The 22,420-nt window shown below is 42.8% G+C and overlaps 1 protein-coding gene and 1 pseudogene across 1 annotated transcript in view; one reads left to right on the forward strand and one right to left on the reverse strand.

The window, feature by feature from the left end:
* Window positions 1-22,420, forward strand: part of VPS8 (VPS8 subunit of CORVET complex) — a 265,592-nt gene that overhangs the window by 228,188 nt on the left and 14,984 nt on the right. The window lies entirely within an intron of this gene.
* Window positions 10,279-21,825, reverse strand: LOC150021009 (condensin complex subunit 1 pseudogene; annotated as a pseudogene).

Raw genomic sequence — 22,420 nt, forward strand, 5'->3', positions numbered from 1 at the left:
CAAAACTATATATCTTCTTTGGTGAGGTTTTTAAATGTTTTTTTGAGAGTTTTTTAGTGGTGTTCTAGGGTTTACCATATGCATCTTAACTTTTCTGATTGAGCTTCTGATTTAAACTAGCGTAATTCCCATTATGTATATAAATGTTACTCCTATGTAGCACTATCACCTTAACCCCTTTTTGGTATTCTTATGTGTAATCCATCTATTATCAGTTATTACTTTACCATCCTTCCCCTGGCTGGTTTGGCTCAGTGGATTGAGCGTCGGCCTGTGAGCTAAGTGTCGCTGGTTCAATCTTCCAGTCAGGGCACATCAGAGAAGGAAAACTCTGACTCCAAAAAACCTCCGCTGCCTTGCGGCATACCTCTTCAGGGGAAAGGCTAAGGGAGTAAACCCCGACAGAAAATCCGGAGCCGGAGTCCCTAAGGCGGTTTGATGTTGTAGTCAACACCGGCAACTCCTGCGGCGCACCTGAAGCCAAGCTGTATTGACTCCGTCTTTCCCTTGGACCCTTCAGCTGCGAAGAGAGGGGGGGTCTGCTGCATGGGCAACAGCAGACCCTCCATATCACCCTGCCCAGGCTCTGTAGCTTCAGCTTCACTGGAGAGGACACTCCAGCGTCATCGCAAGATGTCGATTCAACACGGGAGGAGACAGATACCATGTCACTCCCGAGTCGGACTGCACAGCCATTCTCGGCGGTGCAGATAGACTTTTAAGAAGCTACACCATCGTCTCTCGAGACGGATGGCTGCCAACGACTTTACCATCTTAGTCATTTCCTTAGCCCAGTAAAGCTTTGCTCCTATCTATCTCCTTTTTGTAAATATATTATACATATGTTACATTTCTATGTTATAGGCTAACATTATATTATATACATATTATTTTATATAGTTGCCTTTTGAAATAAGAGAAGGTGAGAGGGGAGAAAATATATGCATTTATATGGTATACTATAATTGCATAACTACCTTTACCAGTTTTTTTTTTTTTTTTTTTTAATGTGGATTTGAATTATCTTCTAGAGTCACTGCTTTCCATTACTGATTCTATGAACAGTGACTGATGGACTTCCATTAGTATTTCTTATAAGGTGGATCTACTAGTAACAACTTTTCTCAGTTTTTATTTATTTAGGAAAGTTTTTATTTTATCTTCATTTTTGAAAGATAGCTTTGCTGGATATAGGATTATTGGTTGACAGGGTGTTCCTCCCATTCCCCCACCTTGGAACACTTTGAATATATTATCCCACTGCCTCTATTGTTTCTGCTGAGAAATCAAAAATTAATCTTATTTGGGGTTCCCCTGTAAGTGACTAGCTGTTTTTCTCTTGTTGCTTTCAAGATTTTCTCTTTGTCTTTGACTTGTAGCATTTTTACTATGATGTGTTTGTGAATCTCTTTGCTCTTATCCTGGGTTTGGATAAAAAGTAAAATGAATAGACACATACTTCTTTTACAAAGGTGGGTATAGGGTAGTTAACAATAAGGTTATTTGTGGTCTCTGGTCCCAAGCAGTGGTTGTACGCTGAAGGGTCTGGGGGAAAAAAAGGAAATCACCCTGACATTCCAAAGATATGCTATCTTAGATGCAAAAAGTAGATGGGATCAGTTAAAGTAAAGATTGGTCTTTGTCAGGGAAGATACCAGCCTAGGATGTCACTACCTGCCATGACCTTCTTTTAGCCGGAAAGTTTTAATTTCCGACCATCCTACGTGGTTACTTTAGGTTTCTGAGTTTGTAAGGTCCACCATGCAGTCCTTCCCTGATCTTAACAGGTTTAGTGTGTGGCCTCTTTTTCATACACCTATTCACACATGTTATTGATCCCATCCTGTGTAAATAGTATTGATTTGTAGAGCCAAGTACAGGGCATTTCTTATATTGTTTCCATTTATAACTGTAGGGAATCACATTTTTCATCACATTGGCCTCTTATCTTTCTTTGAGTCATTGATAAAATATTTGTATGGAACAAAGCCAAGGATAGAGCCCTGTAGCTCATCACTGGAGACCTAGGTGGCATTATTTATTATGGTAATTGAGAGTTAATGGGTGTGATTTTTCTGCTTCATAATATGACACCCCTTCATGAACAAAATCAGATCATATGAGTCTCTCACAGTGGGGCTGTGTATAAGACCATATCAGAGCCAGTGATTGTTCTTTATTCCATCTCTGCCCTCTCAGTATATGGACGTTAACTCCCTTATCAAAACAATTAAGGCCATCATGTCTACCTTGGAATTTTGGACCCTACTGCAGTGTCGAGTATTTATCAAGTTACACATAGGCCTTTTCCCTCCAACAGTGTTTCCTGATGAAGCTTTTTATAGTACATGACAGGGATCTCTTTTCTCTTCAGTACGTGTGACAGATAACTAACAACCTATTATTTTTCATGAAAACAACTCAGTAGGCCATTCTTAATTGCACTGTGCTGAATTATCACCTATTTTAAAGGTCATTGAATCCGAACAGCAGAGCTTTGCAAGTTTGAGCTGCTCAAATGTATGTGTTGCTCTTCGGTGGCTGATATATGGTTACTGCAGAGTATAGACTTCTATCTGGACCACTGTCCCAAACCGATTAATGTACCATCCCTGAAAGCTCACACTCCTTTCACTTAGTGTTAGAACATAGGGTTGAGTATGTTCAAAAAACAGTGAGAAATCTTTGGTTAAAGCAAAAGGAAATGAAAAGATGATGAAGATGAAATAGGGGCTGTCTGTTCCACCTGACCCAAGTCATTGCCTTTTGTTGTTTTCTACACATAGCCATGGGGCGGTCTCTTTGTGATTGACATCAGTTCTTCTATTATGGCATGAATAAGTGTTAGCTTCATGTTTTGTAGTGAAATACCTACTAATGGTAGATACTATTCCAGATACAGCCTATCTTTAAAAGAGAGATCCCACTCCATGTGGTTAAGTCCCCTTTTTAAGTCAGTTATGACTACCTTTTTATGGTACTAAATGGAGATGTTCCTATCTGTCCATGACAACTTTACAACGATGTATAAGAGAAAAATGAAATTATATAGAAATTTCTTTGCAATCTTTAGAAGGAAGAAATTATCTAATTCTAATGACCTCTCTCTGTGTTTCACTTTTAGCTCAAAGAAGTCTCCTTCATTAATGCCAATCATCTTCTTTACACTTCCCATTCACTTCAATAGTGCTGTCATTTCCCCAGTCAGCACGTACCTCACTATTCCAAAGGTCTCATCACTGACCGCCTCTATCTTCTGGAATTCCACTCTTCGAGTGCTTAGGAAACTTCAGTGGCACCCTGTTGCTGACAGAGTTAAGTCTGAGATTGTTTATTTAGATGGACAGCCTAGGCTTTTGATGCATCACCAGTTCACATTTCATCCTCATGTTCCCATCCTTTCCTTCTTCTGTAACCAAAGGAAATTCATTGTTTCCTACATGTAACCAATTCCATATCCATATATTTTTGTGCTTCCCATTCTTTACTGTAATCTAGCATGTCCTTCCTTCCCTCCCCTCATACAGGCCGCCTTATTTTTAGCCTCCAGTTCAAATTCTGCTTCATTGACTCAGAAAATATTTACTGGCACCTATTGTGCATCAGGCATGGATCTCAGTGTAAGGGGTCCTGCAGGAACAAAACCAAGTCTCTGCCTTCACAGAGCTCATATTCTGGTGGCAGAGAGTAAATATGAAACAAATAAAGATACAGTATATCAGATATCGGTATGGCTATGTAAAAAAAAAGCATGATGAGTGAGATAAAGAAGGAGTTTGCTGTTTTATATAGAGTAGTCATAGAAACATTTTTTCCCTGAAAAAAATGAAAGTGCAGCCCATGTGAGAATGAGGGAAAAGAGCATTCCAGGCAGAAGAACAGCAAATGCAGACATCTTAAAGCAGGAGAGTGCCCAGTGAATCCCAGGAACAATTAGGAGAACGCTGTACCTGCCATGCAGTATGGTAGGTGTGGTGGTGAACACTTTCAGAGGTTCTCTTTCTCCTTATTTTCTAGTTTGCTGAGAAAATAGAAGTAAATGGAATCAATTGAGAATATAGAAGAGGTGAGAAATGTTGGAAGTTTGAAAAAAAGAGGCAAAGTAGACGCCGAGCATAGTGACAGAGTGACTAGACTAAGGAAATATGGGGGTCATTTACAGTTCATAATCATAAATTTAGATGCCTTTGAACTGGTCACCTCTTCCTATGAATTCTTGTAGCAGTGATTACCCGTACTTCATTTGGCACTTGGCATACACTACCTTCTATTATTATTTTTGGAATATGGCCTAACTTTCAACTTTTTATTTGTTGCTCTTTTTAAATGTGTCATACCGCACCTGGCTTCTCAGCTGCTTTGAGGCAACCTGCAATATACATACAACAGAAAGGACAAAAATAAATCATTGGAGTGTCAGAAAAAAATGAAAATATACCTGAGTAGAATTCAATCATAGCTTAAGAGCATTTTGGGAGGAGGAATCTTGAATGAGAACACTTTTTAATCTCCACTATCTAAAACCAGGACAGTTTATTGAAAGCAGATAATATGTAAGTCATTACTGTAATAATTAGAGGGAAACCCCATGTTTACACTGCCTAATTTTCATCCCACACATTTACCGTAATTCCCAGAAAAAAGAAAATTTTATAAGGATTTTCTCCCTTAAGAAGTTTTATTGATTGTGATATTGGTAAATATTCCATGATGATTAATAGTACATATTTGTATTGTTTCTAATAAGTCATCAATGATAATTCTTATTGTTTTTATGTTTCATGGATGCTGGGGTGCCCTCTTCTTTCATCTTTCAGGAGAATGAGAAACATCCATTCCCTCGGTTGCTAAAACTTTTCAGCTCATCCATCTCCAGAAATGGTTCTCAGCTAGAGATCCATCTTGCCAACAGTGACAGCCTCTTCCTGAGAGCAGCATGCATCTGGTGATCAGTCATTGAAGAGTTATAAAGGCCAGAACACCTTGTCTTAATGAAGGACAATTCCTTAAGGCCAGCTTTCGCCCCAGAGCTCTCTCTGGGATCACCCAAGTCTTCATTGTGCTTGCATCACAGTTTAACTTCTCCCTTTGTCCAATTCTGCTTCCTTTACTTCCCCAGAGGTTTCTATCCAAACACCCATCAGTACCTTCTGGGAAGCAGGTCTCTTATCTCAGAATCTTTCCAGGGAAGCCAACCAGTAACATTGGTTGATAGAATGTCTTATTTATTATATTTTTATTATGTTTTATATAATGTCTTGTTGCCTTCTGGCTACTTTTAATTTTTTCTCTTTATTTTGATTTTTAGCAACAAATGCCTAGGTGTGGTTTGCTTTGTTTTTATTCTTCTTAGGGTTCATTAAGATTCTTGGATCTGTATGTTTATGATTTTCATCAGATTTGGAAAACTTCTGTCCATTATTTCTTGAAATATTTTATTCCAATCTCTCTCCTTCTGGGCCTCTAATTACATGTATACTAGACAGTTTAATATTGTTTCACAGGTTTCTAAGGCCTTTTTCATTATTTTTACCTTATTTTCTCTCTGTGCTTCAAATTGAATAGTTTCTATTGTCCTGTTTTCAAATTCATTGATCTTTTGTAGTATAAATCAGCTATCAAGATCATCTAGTAAATTTTTCATAGCAAGTATACTTGTCAATTTTACCATTTTTACTCAGGTAGTTTTGTCTTCTACTTAGGGTTAATTTGCTTTCCTTTTTCTAGCTTCTTAAGGTGGAAACTTAGATCATTAATGGTAAGCCTTTCTTCTTACCTAACATAAAAATTCATAAATTTCTGTCTAAACACTACTTTAGCTGCATCCCACAAATTTTGATAATGTATTTTCATTATCATTCATCTTGGTATATTTTCTAAGTTACCTTGTGATTTCTTCTTTCACTTTTTGGGTATTTAAAAGTATATTATTTTAATTTCCAAATATTTGGAGCTTCTCTAGCTCTTGTTGTTATGAATTTCTAACTTAATTATTTTGTGGTCAGAAAATACAAAAGACATTTTATGGGCAATACAGTCTGTCTAAATAAACATTATTTGTACACTTGAAATATATGTAATCAGGGGGTGGGAGTAGAGGGATCAAGCAATAAAGAAAAAAAAAGAGGAAGATCTCTTGGGCACAGACAACAGTTTGATGATTTCAGGGGTGGGTGGAGGTGGGAGGGGCTATAGGGGGAATAAACGGTAATGGAAAAATACAATAATAAGATAAATAAAAACTAACTTCAATTCCATTTTTGAAAAAAAATGTGTAATCTCAACTCATTGAGTATATTTTCTAGAAATGTCAGTTAAGTGAAGGCAGTTGTTAGTGTTATTTGGTTCTTCTGTGTGCTGATTTTTTTTTTCTCGTTATCTTACTAACTGCTGAAAGAGAGTGTTAAAAATCGCCAACTATGATTGTTGATTTGTTTGTCTCCTTTAGTTCAGTTATTCCTTGGTACATTTGAAGTTTTACCATTAGGGACATATACATTTATTATTGTTGTTATGTATATTCCTGCTACATTAATCCTTTTATTAGGAAATGTTCTTCTTAAGCTCTAGTAATACTCCTTATCTCAAAGTCTGTTATCTATTCATATAGCCATTTAAGCATTCTTATGATTAGTGTTTTCATTATATATCTTTTTCCATTCTTTAGCTGCCATTTTTGTCTTTGTATTTTAAAGTGTATCACTTGAAAACAATGTATAATTGAGTCTTGCTTTTTAATCCAGTCTGATAATCTTTGCATTTCAACTGAAGAGTTTCATCTATTTAATTTTAGTGTGATGATTAGATTTATCATTTACTTTTTAAAACTTATCTGTATTTTGCTCCTCTATTCCTTCTTCTTTAGTTATTTGAATACTTTTTAGTATTTATTTTGATTTTTCTATTGCTTTATTTATTTTTTTAGTGGTAGCTCTAGGGATTATAGAATATATCTTTGCCTTATTTCAGTCTGATTTAACATTCTGCTACTTAACATAAACATAGGACCTTTGTAATGCAATAGGTTCATTTATTGACCTTCCATTATTTAGTTATTTTTGTAATTTCCATTTCATTACTGTGCTGCCCTCGTGTATTCAATTGTTAGGTCCATCCTTTCCTATAAATCCTTGAACATGTTTATAAAATTGATGTTTTGAATATCTTGACTGCTAATTCATTATCTCCGTCATCTCTGAGTTTGTTTTTATCAAATGTTTTCCTGGTTACAGGTCATATTTTCCTGCTTTATATATTGAAAAAATTTTTATTGTATGCTGGACATTGTGCATGCTGTGTTGCTGAGAATTGAATTTTGTTGTCTTTCTTTAGAGACTTCTGAGTTTTGATTCTGTTAATTCAGCTACATATTTTTGAGGCTTATTTTTAAGCTTTGTTTGGGCAGGTCTAGAATATCCCTCTCCTCGTATGTTGCTTTTTGATTCTCTCATCGGATACCCAGAGTGTTTACCAAGGTCTTTTCACTCTAGCTGGTTAGTACTCCCCTGTCTTCCAGCACTCTCACAGCTCCTCGTAACTGTTCTTGCCAGGCCTCTGGAGTCTTGCCTACTACATACATACAGAAACTGAAGGGGACCCCTGTGTAGATTCTAAAGCTCCTCTCAACTCAGCTTTCTACCTCTGCCCAGCCCCAAACTCCTATCTTGAATTACTCATTCCTCAACCAGCAAGACTGCCATACTGCTGTACTAGGTTCTCCCTCCCTGTGCCGCAGCCCGGAGCTGCTTCCAGGTGGACCTCTAGGGAAATCACAGGACTCACCCTGTTTCCCTTCAGCTCTACCTTCTGTCTGGTGGTTGAAAACTGCTCTATATATTTTAGCTAATTTTATGTTTATTTACGATGGGTGAACTAGTCTAGTCTAGTACCATTACTTTATAATGGCAAAATTTGAAGTGTGTACTTTACTTTTAGGTACAATAAACAATAGCTTAATATATTAATTTCACTCAATTTCCATCTTCTCACTTCACTTCTCACCCTCCACCTCCCAACAACCAGGTTCTAAGAAGGGAAAGCTGTTGTCACCTTTAGGTAGCAAATTGGTGTCTACAATAACTAGAGTACAACCACAGTGCATCAGTACCCTTTTTCCTTTGGTTTGCAATTACATAGTCAACTTAAATTGGATTTTGCTAATTTCAGGGTTAAACTTGCTTTTCCAGCTGATGCTATGTCACTCTTGTTGTCAGGTGATCATTTTTAGGTCTATCTAGTTAAGGTAGGCAGGAATACTAGAACTGAAAATGTTTCAGCAATCACGGCTCTGATTAAAAAATCATTAATGACCCTGCCCCTGAGAGGAGCTCTTTGTCATAATTGCTACCCACAGCAGCATCCGTCAAGATAATTGTTTGACTCTTTTCTTAAGTAGGCAAAAATCAGATAATCAGAGGGTAGCAAGCAGATCTTAATTACATATACGAAATGAATGCTTTACTTGGTTTGATTTTTTTTTTTTTTTAAATAAAGCCAACAGTAAGGAAAGGGGATTTCCAACTAGCATAAAAAAATGCAACCCCACTAAGAAGCATTTTTTGGTAACTCTACTTCCCATAAAAAATAAATGTTTCTGAATTTTTTTTAGATCTTTCTTTCTTGACAAAAAGCAAAAGCAAAAATGGAGTGACTACAATATACCATATAGCAAGAATCCAAATTTGCATAGGACAGTGCTCTCGCAAAGGAAAAAGGTTGAGGGTCACAACTTAGTTGTCATCCGTTTCATTTCCCAGTACTCTCATTTTTCATTTCTATTTATAATGGTCCTAGTCTTTGTCCTAATATCTCCAGATAATGCTGACTCTAGATAATGCCACAATTGCATTAGGGGTGCAGCAATCCAGCAATTATTTTTTTAATCTGCTTGACAGATTGAGCTTCCTGGGTTTATGAGACAGTTTAAGATGACCAACCCTTTGTAATAATTATCCCTGTCTAGATGACAGGCAAGTTTTAATTAATTTGACCAAGGAACTACATTAGTTATTTAGGTTCAAACTATACTCTGCAGTTTTCTAATCAGTTTTTTAAAAATCCATTTTTTAGGCATAATGAGATCATCAGTTTTTGCCACCACAGATTTCCCCAGGTTGGTGCCTTTCTTCCTTTCTTTTTAAACTGATTTGAGAGAGAGAAAGGGAGGAAGGGTAAGGAAAGAAGAGGGAGGAGAAAAATATTCAATTTGTTGTTTCACTTATTTATGCATTCATTGGTCTATTCTTTGTACGTGCCCTGACAGGGTATCGAACCCACAACCTTGGCATATTGGGATGACGCTCTAACCAACTGAGCAACCCATCCAGGGCAGTTGTTGCCTTTCTAAGCAGGATAGGCAAGAAGCAGCCAGGCATGGACAGGTAGAGTATAAAGGTATCAGAGACTTTAAACCAATTTTTTGTGTGTATGAGGGAGCAAAATGGGTAAACAAATCAAACAAGAAAAGCACTGTTTCTTTGTGTAATAATACAGCATGATGTGGCACTAACCTTACATAAGGCTCCACCAAGGATCCGGTGGGCAGGTGCACTCAGTCTCCCAACTCAGACTGTCCCTGGGAAGCCCCTATTTTCTTATCTGCAAATACTTGTAGCACTTTCTGTCTGTAACAAACATGGTAGAGTGGGCTTTAGGATCAGACCCGTTATCGGGAGCCACCCTGTCTCTTACAGATTATAAGAATTTCATGTCTGAATCTCATGTAAATTAGAGACTATGATGTCTGTCTCTTTGGGCTCATGTACTCATTAAATACAAAAGTAGCTAGAATAAGGCTACTTGACTAAATAAACAGGAAACATGTGATTTCTCCATTTGCCTCTCCTCCCCTTCACAAAGCCTTCTGAGGTACGCTATGCAGAGATTTTCTTTTTTAGATGAAATATCTGACACTCTTGTCACTAATTAGTGTCAGGGCCAAAGTCAAGAGTTTTTTCTGTGATGGCAAAGACAATACTCATAAGCACCTAGAGTGTGCACAAAACTGCTTTCTGGTTGTGTGTGAGGTCTCTCACTGCAGAACTTCTTTCTTTTTTTTTTTTTAAGGAAAAATATCTTAATGTATATAAAAGCATTTATTCATTAGAAAACAAGGAGACTAGCAAACAGATATTCTAGTGAAAGCAGCTCAACTCAGTTCAGTTAGGCTTGTTTAAGAGAAATGCCTTACATTATAAAAGTGATTTATGTATTAAAAATCCAAGGAGACAGGCAAACAAGTATTTTACAAGGGGAATGGAATTCAAGGTCACCCCACAAGATACGCCTCACAGCGGGGATGGGAACAGGCAAACCTAACTCCTAGGACCTGTACCTGCAAGAAGATCCTCCGCTGATGGGGGTGGTTTGCTTCCGTGTCATCTCTGCTGAAAGCTCTCCCTCACTGGCTCATCACTTGAGAAGACAATTCTGGGTTTCTTTTTCCTAACTCACTGCTGGGTGTTTGGATGCCGGCAGGCAGCCTGGCGGGGCTCAGGTGTGACAAAGTCATCATCTGAGGCTGCAGAAGCCAGATGCTGGTGCCTAGAGATGGAGGACTTTCTCTTGGCTGGTGGGGTTTCCTGGCTATCCCCTTGGCCAATCTCAAGTTCCTGTACTGAATCCAACACTCTTGTATGACAGGCTTGAAGCTTCTGCTCAAATTCATCTATTGTAGCCTTGCCCTCAGGCTTGGCTCCCCACCAGAGCTTGCCCACAACTGACAAAAAAGCACTGAAGATGGACTCCTCTGACAGTTTCACTCTAAAGCATTCAGAATTGTCCAGCATCTTGCGGAGGCCTCTCTCTGTGAGGGGCCACTGTGACACACAGTAGGCCAGGTCCTGGTACTGATGCTCAGTTCGAGCTCTGTGCAACCACTGATACAGCTTCTACCCCTGCTCTTGGTCTGCTGGGCCTTGGTGATGTTGGGGAGCAACTGCTTCATGATGATGTGAAAAGGCTCTTCCTTCACCCCTCCCTCAGGGTCTGACAGGCAGCTGATGGCATCTCGAAGCTCATTGAAGAAGTTGTTGGCCAGGGCAGTGGTCAGAGGCCCGGGGTCAATGAGCAGCACAGCTGTCCCGCTATTCTGTCCCTTCCCCTTCTCTATACCCTTTAGTATCTGAAAGGTCATCACCAGCCCTGCTCTTTTCCACACTTGCTGAGCTGGGTCCCAGAGGTGAGCATACAGATGAGGTGTCCAGGGGTCTGCGAGGCTGGGCAAGCGGATGGCCAGATCCCCCGTAGCAATTGTGATGTTAGACTGGAGAATGTGGAGTGAGGACTTTTCCAGCACGGTGAACAGAGGGCAAAGCTAGGAGTCACCAAAAGTGGCATTGATCATGGAGAACTTGCCAAGGGGAAGTGGCACAGATGCACAGAGCTCTGGGTTGCTGTAGAGGCCAGGGTCGTTGCACACTTAAAGCAGCAGTGGAACAAAGGCAGCCAATATCTGTTCGCCACCTAACAGTTTGTCTCACAGGTGCCGCAGATCATCTGTGTCATCAGCAGTGTCCCCGACCAGCCCCACCTCCTCCTCCGTGGCGGTCCCAGTGCTGGCACTCTTCTCCTTTGGCTCTTTAGTTTTCTGCTTCCTGAAGAACTCAGTGCCGACAGAGCTCTCCACTCACTGCCTGTTCCGAATGTACCAGCTGCTGCAGAGCCACGTCCGCAGCCAGGGGCAGCAAGTTCATCAACAGGAAAGTGAGAGCATGGAGGACCCCCTCGGGCCACCCTGGGGTGTGCTCTCCACTGGCTTCTCCAGGGCCTGCTTTGCACAGCTCTGCAGTATCTGGGCACAGATCACCTCAGGGCCCTCTCCCAGTCGGTAAATGAGGGTCACGGCCCCCTCTTTGAAGAGGATTCAGAGTGGATCTGGGTGGACAAAGCCTTTTGCGACCATTTCCTGTAGTCGCTCAAATAACCTGTGTTCCTGAGGCAGCTGGAAAGGAGGGCGACATTTGCACAGAGAAGGCCTTCCCCTGTCAGAGGCGTTGGCAGTGGCATGGCACACCTGTTGGGCCGGCCTGTAGTCCTGTGGAAGCTTTTCATCCAGCCCTGCGCTCACCGGCGTGGTAGCTGCTTCCCACGACTTCTGGTTTTCCTTGTGCCATCATTCCATGAAGCGTGACGGAGGAACAGCACTCCAGAGGGGAGCAGGGCACCTTCTCAGCTGCCCGCTTCCAAAGCAGCTGGGTCACTGCTGGTTTCAATTCATCCTTCTGCACAAATTCACAGAGAATTTCTTCAAGACACTGAATGATCCCAACTGAGGCATCCACTAACAGCAAAGCACGGGCCTTGACTCTGGCAGAGTCCCCTTTGGGGTTGAGGTAATGTGGGCACAGCATCCCAGACACCAGGCTCCTTAGACCAAATGAGAGGCAGCATAGGGCCTACCCCAAACAGGGCCTGAGGTACCCCACATTGGAATGCCATCACAAAGAACTCAGTCACCTCCTGTACCGCTGTGGTTGTGTTTTCGTGCATCATCTTGCTGATGACGCCAGTGGCCCCTGTAACCCTCTGAGAGAAGTGGATACTGCACCAGCATCTCTTGCTTCCCCGTTCGTCCTTCCCTTGATTTCTCAGGCTCTGATACACTGGGCTGTCTTCACAATCGTTCTGTCCTAGGCCCATGTTCCCTGCAGACCCCTGGCTAGTCTTCTTTGTGGAAGCTGGACCTTTGAAGATAGTTCCTAACACATTTGGGAACCTGGTCTCCTCCAACTCCTCTGGGTGCATGTGACTGAAAGGTTCAGACTCCTAGAAGTGGCCCAGCGCTTCCTGAATGAGAATGATGGCCTACTTGTAACTGGCTTTGGCAAGCAACTGACAGATGAGTTCTTTTACCGCTTCAGTGTAGTAGCAGTTTCCTCAGCAGTCTCTCCTTGCCGGGAAGTAGCAGCAGCTGTTGTGAGGCAGACCAGATCTGGCAACATGGCTTCCCGCTCCTCCTCTGGGTCCAGCACTGTGCAAGCAGCTGCAGTTTGCCTCTTAGCCCTCATTGCGTAGTTTCTGGGTTTCTTTCTACAGCGGTCCAGCAAGGTCGGTATCACTAAGCTTGCAGGAAAGCAGATTATTGTTGGGGAAACTAGCCGGCAGCTGCCTAGCATTTTTACATACTAGCACCAGCCTGTCCGCCAGCTGGCCCCCTGCTAAGGCCACACTGCCTGGGCATGTGTCAGTGGGGAGCCTTGTGCTGGATTAGTCAGGTGAAGGGCTGCAAAACATGGCTCTGCACAAAAGAGTTGACATCATGGCCATGGACCAGCAGGGTGTCCAAGAACCGGTCTCTGGTGTGTTGGGCTGCTTCCTCCATCTGATCACCATTCAAAACCTGCAGTACCATCTCTGCCATGGCTGGGAGCACAGCATTGCACATCATGTAATTCTCTCTGTCCAAATGATCTAGAAAAATGCACATGCTGGACATCAGAAGGGCTGAGATACATTCTGGTAGTTCTGTCAGGAAGGCTACAAAGCCCTTAGCCCCTAAAGGGTCCCGACTCAGCACTTGGGGACACCTCTGTACAATCTCTTTTACAGTCTTTCCCTCTATGGTTTTCATTCTGTAATCAGTAGCCCATGGACTCCCAGCCGCCACCAGTATAGGTGCCAGGTGTTCAAAGTGCTGCAGCATCTGGGTGATCTGCACAGTGGCACTGAGCATATGGTTATGTGTCAGGGCTACATCAAGCAGGTGTGCTGCGGATTCTCGGGTGACTAATGGTAGGGTTCTCCAGAAGGCAGTAACAGTGACCAGCAACCAAACTGACAGAGTCCTCTTCAGTTACTGAGTGGTTTCACCGGTAATGAATGTCCAACCAGAGCAGCTGTGTAGAAAGCTGAAGAATTGCCTCGCCTCTTCCCAGTCAAAACCATGGGCTGACTTGGTCCAAGCTTTCTTGCCCTCCCTTCCAAGGTCTAGGTCCACAAGACTTGTCTGGCTGGGCTTGGTCTCAAATAATTCCAAGAGGCGCGTCAAAGCATAGCAGTTCATCTTGAGGGCATTTAGGTGAGCCCCTCTATCTAATAAACTCAAAGTTGTATCATCCAGGATAGCTGGAAGTTCCTGAACATGGCAGGATACTACTTTTACCAGGACTTCCAGGGCATCTTCCTTGAAGCCAGGATCCGTACTTCGAAAGCAGCATAGAATTCTGTAGACAGTATCAAAGTGCTCCAGTATGACCAAGGGTTCCTGAGCTTAGAAGGCAGCCTGAAATGCTCTAAGCTGTGAAGGAAGATTTCTGATGGGCAAGACCTCATGCACAACATACTGATTGACCCCTCCACTGTTCACTGTTCACAGTTCCTCTGGGGCTAAAGGGCAGATGGAGCACCTACAGCCGAGAAGATATCCTTCTTCCTCCAGCTCATGGGACTGAGAACCTCACCAGCCATTCCTGGGACATGGGTTGTCCTTAGCTTCTTTCTTTCTTCTTTTTTTTTTTTTTTAATGTATATTTTATTGATTATGTTGTTGCAGTAGTTCCAATTTTTTTCCCCTTTGCTCCCCTCTGCCCAGTATTCCCCTTCCCTCCAGCAATCCCATCCTTCTTAGTTCATGTCCAAGGGTCATGCATATAAGTTCTTTGGCTTCACCCTTTCCTATATTATTCTTAACATCTCCCTGTCTATTTTGTACCAACCAATTATGCTTCTTAGTCCCTGCACCATTTCCCCATTTCTCCCCCTCCCCCTCCCAGTTGATAACCCTCCAAATGATCCCCATACCTATGATTCTCTTCCTGTTCTAGTTTGCTTAGTTGGATTTTGTTTTTATTTTTTAGATTCAGTTGTTGATAGTTGTGAGTTTGTTGTCATTTTAGTGTTCATAGTTTTGATCTTTTTCTTAAGTAAGTCCCTTTGACATTTCATATAATAATGGTTTGGTGATGATGAGCTCCTTTAGCCTCACCTTGTCTGGGAAGCACTTCATCTGCCCTTCCATTTTAAATGAGCTTTGCTGGATAAAGTAATCTTGGTTGTAGGTTGCTTTTCATCACATTGAATACTGCTTGCTAGTCCCTTCTTGCCTGCAAAGTGTCCTCTGAGAAATCAGCTGACAGTCCTATAGGCAGCCCCCTGTAGGCAACTCTCCGCCTCTCTCTTGCTGCCCCCAGGACTCTGTCTTTATCTTTCACCTTTGGCATCTCAATCATGATGCGTCCTGGTGTGGTCCCCTATGGGTTCAGCTCACCTGGGACCCTCCATGCTTCCCAGACCTGTATGTCCATCTCCTTTGCAAAATTTGGGAAGCTTTCTTCATTTTTTTCAATTCTTACTTCCTCATTCTGCACTGGTTGACTGTTTTTTTCTTCCTTATGTTCCAAATCATTGATTTGAACCCCGATTTCCTTCCCTTCACCATTGGTTTTGTGTGGATTTTCCTTCGTTTCACTTAGCATAGCCTTTACTTCTTCTCTTATGCGTTTGCCATACTCAAGCATATCTGTCAAGCCTGTGAGCATCTTAATCACCAGTGTTTTGAATTCTGCATCTGTTAGGTTGTCTACCTCCTCATCTGTTAGGTTGGCTATCTCCTCATCACTTAGTTCTCCCACTGGAACCTTGATCCGTTCCCTCTTTTAGGCTATACTGCTCTGTCTCCTCATTCTGACAGGCTCCTGTGTTTGTTTGCCTCTGTGTCCCAGATAGAGTGGTCACTCCTGTTACGTTGTAAGGGGCAGAGCCTTAGCGGTTCGTCAGTGCAGGGTGACCTGTTTCACCACGTTGTGGCGCTGTATGTGGGGGGAGGGGTCTGAGAGGGAACGATGCTGCTTGCTAGCACTCACCCCTTTTCTAGGCACCTCTCTCACTTCCACACCGGACTGGCGCCCCTCTAGCTGCTATCTCGGCCATTGTTCCCAGAGTGGGTGGGTCAGTGGATGTTCTAGGACCAAGGGGGCCCTTTAAACAAGCGGACTCTGCTGAGACTGTCAGTTTCTGCCTCCACCCCAACCCGCACTGGTTTTCACAGTCAGAAGCAATGAGGCTTGATTTTCCCTGATGCTGGGACCATGAGCTGTGAGGTCTGGTGAGGAGCTGGGAACGTTCCCCAGGTATCCCTCCTGCCTTTTTAAAACGTGTGACTGCGCTTTCTGCCAGCCTGCCACCGCCGCCACCACACCACGTCCTCTCCACCCTGGCTTCGCCCCTCCTACCTGTCTGGATGAGTATTTCTTCTTTATATCTTTGTTTGCAGGACTTCAGTGCAGTTTGATTTTCTGGAACTTCTGGTTGTCTCTAGTTTTGAGATAGTTGTGTTCCTTCTTAGTTGTGGAGGGAGATGCAGTGTGTCTGTCTACGCCTCCATCTTGGCCGGAAGTCCTTATCTTATTTCTTAACATCATTGGCTCTCACTGGGCTTCTTCAGCCCAGGCTTCTGAAATTCATTTTTAAGCAGGATACGAAAAGCTGTGGCTCATTTTCATCAGCTGCTCCTGCTCTTCTGGGCCTTTTATTAAGGCTTCACAAGCCTGAGGAGATGAGTTTCTTTAACTAGAAAGCAGAATCATGAGGATCCCCAGAAGGGGATCAGGCGACATCACTGCTTTAAGAGCATAGTGTAAGGACTTTGACTTTCAGCTATGCCTAGTCTCCTCCTGACACAACCTTTTGTGCCCCTTGAAAGTGACTTTCTGTCAGGCTTCTTCCAGACCTATACCAAGAGCATGGCAAGTGAAAGAAATCTCTGGAAGTGGAATGTCCAAATTCAGATCTTAGGACCAGGACCCTAGTTTCTTCTATTGTAAAATAAAAATAACGAAAGTACTGATCTCCTAGCATGTTTGTGATGATTAAATGAGATAATACATGTACAGTGCTTGCATCAGTAGCTAGGACATAGTAATTACTTACTCAATAACTATTAGCTGCTGTGGTAGTGGTGGTGATTCCTCCTCTTTCTCATGTCTTACAAAACCATAGTCTTCTTCCTACTGCTATGAAAAATGACTGTGTTTTTTCTTTTTAATTGTGGTATTAAAGGTCTGGCCATTCACCCTCTCCAACTTCAAGCACTCTCTTCCCTTAGAGCTGGTCATTCTAGAGTTATGATTACTATTCTAAGTGAAATCTTGAGAGATGTTTTTATTTCATTACCTTGTTCATTATTAGCAGAAACCTACTGAGAGTTTTGAGGCCTTAGGAAATGAGAGTACATGAGAAGTCAGGTGCTTTCTCAGGTCAGTCTGTGTTGTGGGTGGGAATATTAGGAAAGGTGTTTTCTGTTAGGGCGGGAAGGAAGCGTGGCTTCTCTTATCTTTGAAGCCACAGTTTCCCTTTAGGCAAAAGCATTAAATATTAAGGACCTCTAGTTTGAAATAGCTTGGGCTAAGGAGGCAGAAGTCAAAGTGAGGCCAGTGGTGAGCAGGGAGAATGGTGGGGAAATGGTTCTCATTCCATTCATACTACTTACTCCACCTCCACGCCCATCTGCCAGCAAATGCCAGAAGTGCCAGTAAAAGGCTCCTAGAAAGCAGAAAAGGCCAACAGTCATGTTGCAGAATGCTGTCAGGTTTCCCATGTCTCTCACAAGCGAGGTTTGACCTTCTCATGTGCTAGTGTGAGAAGACAGTTAGGAAAGGAAATGTTGGGATTTTGATGTCAGGACCTTATTTGTTGTAGAGAATAAGAAATGACCAAGCAGAGCTCAGTGTTCTGGGACTGTCCCTTCTTCATATGTGATTTAGAAGGCTTCATGTACATAATGCCTAGTTAGACAGGCTAGTAAGCCAGGGCAGTCAGGAATGGGAAACTGAGACAGATAGTTAAACAAGCAGTTTGCAGCCATCTAGTAAATTGTGTCTTCCCTAAACCAATGACACTTAAGGGTAAATGCGCAGATAGACAGGCTTCACCTCCTCATGCAACCACAAAAACAATTAAAACTAAATCTCAAAAACAACACCCAGAATGTCAGAAAATTGAACTGTATGGGAGTCTGAGAACCAAGTATTTAAAGAAGCCACAATCATCCAGACAGGGAGGAGGAATGGAGACACAGATGGGGAAGAGAGGCAAGGAGACACAGTGTGGTGTGGAGAGGCAGTAGTGGAAGGAGCACAGGCGGTCCTACAGTCATGTGTGGTGGATAAAAATCAGAGGGATCCCTTGGGAGTGAGCCACCCCAGCCCCAGGCCAGACTACACAGCCCAGGGTTCCAGCGCCAGGAAGATAAATATCCATAACTTCTGCCTGTAAGAACAAGAGGGAGCTGCGGCGGCAGAAGAAACTTCTGGATTTTCAGGAAGCTACACTTAAAGGGCCTACATGATCTTAAAATGTAAGGAAACCCACCCACTCTGGGATTCACCGGGATTCACCACCAGGACAACAGCTGGAAGGGTGCCAGTCGCATATGGGAAGTGGGTGAAGTGACTGGAAATGGGCGAGTGCTGAGCAAACCCCCAGCAGCCAGGCAGTGGCAGAGTCCCCTCTCCAAGCCCTCTGCCGACACAGAGCCACAAAAGCCCCCCTGACCCTGTCCCCAAAGCCCCTTTTCTCTGACTTCTTAGTGAGCCATAAATGTTCTCAAGAAGTCACCTGGACTGGTGTTGTGAAATCTTTCCTGCAAAAAGTCAAGAACCCGCACACTACTAGCTGGCTCTAGGCAGACCTGCTTAGGGCCAGGTCCCCTTTCCAGTAACACCTAGGCCTAGTATTATCCCTGTTCCCAGGAACCCAGCCTTGAGGGTGGCAGTGGATCCTGGTTGTTTTCCTGTATCGAAGCTTGATGTGCTGCTTAGGAGGCCTGTGGGTCCTGAAAGCCCTGGTTTGTTTTCTTCCTTCCAGCAGATGTAATTACAGCTTCCGCCGCGTCTGAGTCACTGAGCTTTGAAATGTGCTGGTGTGCTCTTAGCCCAGTGCCCTTCTCCCTGGGGCTCTCCTAGATTACCAGGACCTAATTTTCCACTGGCTTTCCTTTAATGCTGAGTGTACAAGGTCATTTATGGGCTCTTACTGTTTCTTCCTCATAATGTGCAGCTACAGTTTAATTTTTAGCTCTTATTGCTGGACTTCATTATATGGGAAGCAATAAATTTGCGCTAGCAGATAGTATTAAATGTGTTTTTCTTTCTTTTCCACTTGGAAAATCACTCCTAATCAGTTCTGTGCTGGTGGGTTAGATAGCCTGGGAATACTGGGAAGGGTGCTTTATGTTTATAGATTTCCAAACTGAGATCGTGCTCAAATTTTGTTGTTCCCACTTTTGTTTTGTGCATGACACTGATTTGGCAAATCAGGTTTTCCATACAGTATCTTAGACTGAATCTATTATTTCTCATCAGGGCTGTCATGGGTCTTCATGTCAGTCCCTCTTGTTGCTTGCCCTACCTAGTCTGTCTGCTTCTGATTGTGCAATAAAAAGCCATGATCAGCTTCAGTAAACAGTCCCATCTTACTTGAAACTTCATGTGCTAAAAAAAAACCTGTCATCTCAGGGCGTCCACATCTCCCCTGGGTGGCAGAGTGTGGTCCAAGGTGGCACTGCCCTTTGATAAATCAGAACACAGACTGAGGAGCGTAGTGCCCGCTCAGGCTGTACACAGAGCTAGGTTTCCTGATTCTCAGCCTGTTGTCCTTTCTCCCAGACTTCTCCTGGGAGTGGAGACAACACATGCAGTAATCCAGTAATCGCTGCCATTTATTGAACAGGCCCATACTCACAACAATTCCGCAAAGTAGGCTTTACAGATAAAGAAACTGAGACTGAGAGAAGCTGAATAACTTGGCCAGAACCACTCAGCTGGTGGTTGCAGATCCCGGGGGAGCCTGTCTGTCAGAAGCCATGCCCTGTGCTCTGCTGCATCGCAGAGGGTTTCTGAACAGTCCAGTGAACATGTAAGAAGTAAAAAATCTGCTTGCTTGCCTTTCCCATCCCTTCATCCATCTGACCAGCAGATAGTTATTTCACGGTTGCTGTGTGCACAGTGCCGAGTGCCAGTGAGTGAGACAGAGAAGGGGCCTGACCTGCTTTCCTTTTCATGAAGCTTTCCCTCCGCTCTCCCCATTCTCTCTCTTGTGCAGCTTCCACCCTTCCCTTTCATTGCCAGGTTTGCCAGTTTTGTCAGCACTTGCTCTTGTGTTTCCTTGTTTTCCATTTCAGGGGCCACATTAGGATTAGGTACATGTGGCCAGGATCCCACGCAGACTGGCTCTGTGTGCAGTGCCTGTGAGACCCTCCTGTGCCTTCCAGTTAGCAACACTTAGTGAGACCTTACAGCATCCTGGGCAATTTTTCTATTCACATTGGCCAAGTCTCCTAGCCTTCTCTTCCTCAATTTATATAATCCTCTTTACTTATTTAGTAAAGTAGGTGTAGGGCTTATAATTCAGTAAGATTCAAAAAGAACTATGTGGCAGGATCATTCTTATTCAGTTTTTTTACATCTGCTAGATGCATATGAGCTCCATGGGTGCTGAAAGCAACATACCTAAATCAGAGCAACTTAGAAAAAAAGAAGTGCTAATTGGTTGGTGCATTTGGTACAGTTGAATCAGGAGGAGGCAAAATACCCACAACCTGAGTGTCCTGTTACCATTAAGACTCTGTAAGGACAAGGAAAACTCCAGCCAAGCCTACCTGCTCTAGCAGTACAGATCAGCACTGTGTTAGAAACGCAGAATCTCAGACCCTGCTCTGGACCTACTAACCAGAATCTTCATTTTAACAAGACCTCTCAGTGATTCTTACTCACTTTCAAGTTTGAGAGACCCCAAATCAGAAAACATGGGTTGGACCATCATTGAGGCATCTGCGCTTTCTGCCTCAGTGAGCAAACTCCCAGGGGCTGGAGCCTTTCACCCGCTGCGTCTATTTCCTGGGGAGATGAAAGCGTGATTCTGTTTTTAACAGGGGCATTTTCTATTTATGAACTAACACGACCTTCACTTTCCCCAATGATTTGTGTTGACTTCCAAAATATATCCAATAGGGTAAAGTAACTGAGGAAATCTAGATCTGAAAAACCTGTATGTCTTTGGAAAATAATATAAAACCGGGTTATAATAGCACACATAAATGTTTGCCACCAAGTCCTGAGCAGATGCTAGTTTGATGTAGTCAGTCATTTAGCCCTGAATTCTCTAGTGATAAAAGCAAAAAAGAAAACACAGTAACAAGTCTGCAGCAGTGATTTTCAATTTTTTCATCTCATGGCACATATAAACTAATTACTAAAATTCTGCAGCACACCCAAAAATACATTTTTTGCTAGTCTGACAAAAAAGGTATCGTTTGATTCATTCACACCAGACAGCTACTGTTATGTTGGCTGTTGTCATTTTGTTCTTTGACACACTAAGGGAAAAGAAGTCAGTGCCTCTGACTAAATAGTCAGGCATTGCATGTTTTAAAAATTCTTGTAGCACACCTCTTGAAAATTGCTAGACTATAGGGTCCAATACAGCTTTCTCAGTGCAGGGTCTGATGGGAATTTTTAGTGGATCGTCATACGTGGCCTATACCATTTAACATTTTTATAAGATGTACAGTTGTTCATTTCATGAGCTTTTGTTTCTTACAATATCCCTTCAAGGCAAAGGGCTGTTTCACAAGAGCACCTCCATTAAGGAGACCATTTCTTGCTCTTGCTGCTTTATCATTTGCTATAATTAACCTGCCTTGCCCACCCCCACCTCCCCAGTGCCCCACTTGGTGTACTCCTGATTCATTTCCATTTGGGCTTCCTTGTTAAACCTTACACAGAGCAACCAGGGATAACAGAAGTCAAAGTCAGGATGGTTGGTCCTGTCATACGGATTGTGGGGGTGGCTGGCCCCACAGCTGAGGTTTGAATGGCCAGTGAAAGTCATGTATTGTCCTTGTCCTTCACCCACCCATTCCCTAGTTGGTGCCGGGAATACTAAAGGGATTAGGAAAACCAGAGGGCAAGACCATGTTCTCCGTTGTTATGGCTCTCAGAGGTAATTATATGTTTTCTCTTTTTGCTTTGAGCTAGGTTTGTAGTATTTCTCAAACCTTCAGATCATCTTTAGCTTTAATATCTCCTGCGTGTTTTACAAAGTATCTCTCAGGAATGTGATACTCTCCGCACTTTCTCTCCAAGAATATGATCACGTTTCCTACAAAATTATACTGAGAAAAATAATATTTTTAAGTGTCAACGCAACTTTAAACATTTAAAGATTAGAGAAAGATTCTCCCTGGATCCAGCAGACCCAGAGACGTGCATCTGACAGGATGACAAGCTGAGCCAGAGGGTCCAGTTCTTTTCTCTTTCTGGCAGCTGTTTTGGGTCACACTGCCCTTCTCAGGATTTCCATCGAGCCATCTCTACATTCATCCATCCCCACATCACCGAGAACATCAGAAGAACTAAGGCGACTGTGCCCTGAGCTATTCTCCAGAGCCTTGACATTATCTTTGGGGTCCTACTGTGGGGCTCCA

This window comes from Furipterus horrens, unplaced genomic scaffold (assembly GCF_987537825.1).
Source record: "Furipterus horrens unplaced genomic scaffold, mFurHor1.1.pri manual_scaffold_1, whole genome shotgun sequence".
NCBI classification, from domain to species: Eukaryota; Metazoa; Chordata; class Mammalia; order Chiroptera; family Furipteridae; genus Furipterus; species Furipterus horrens.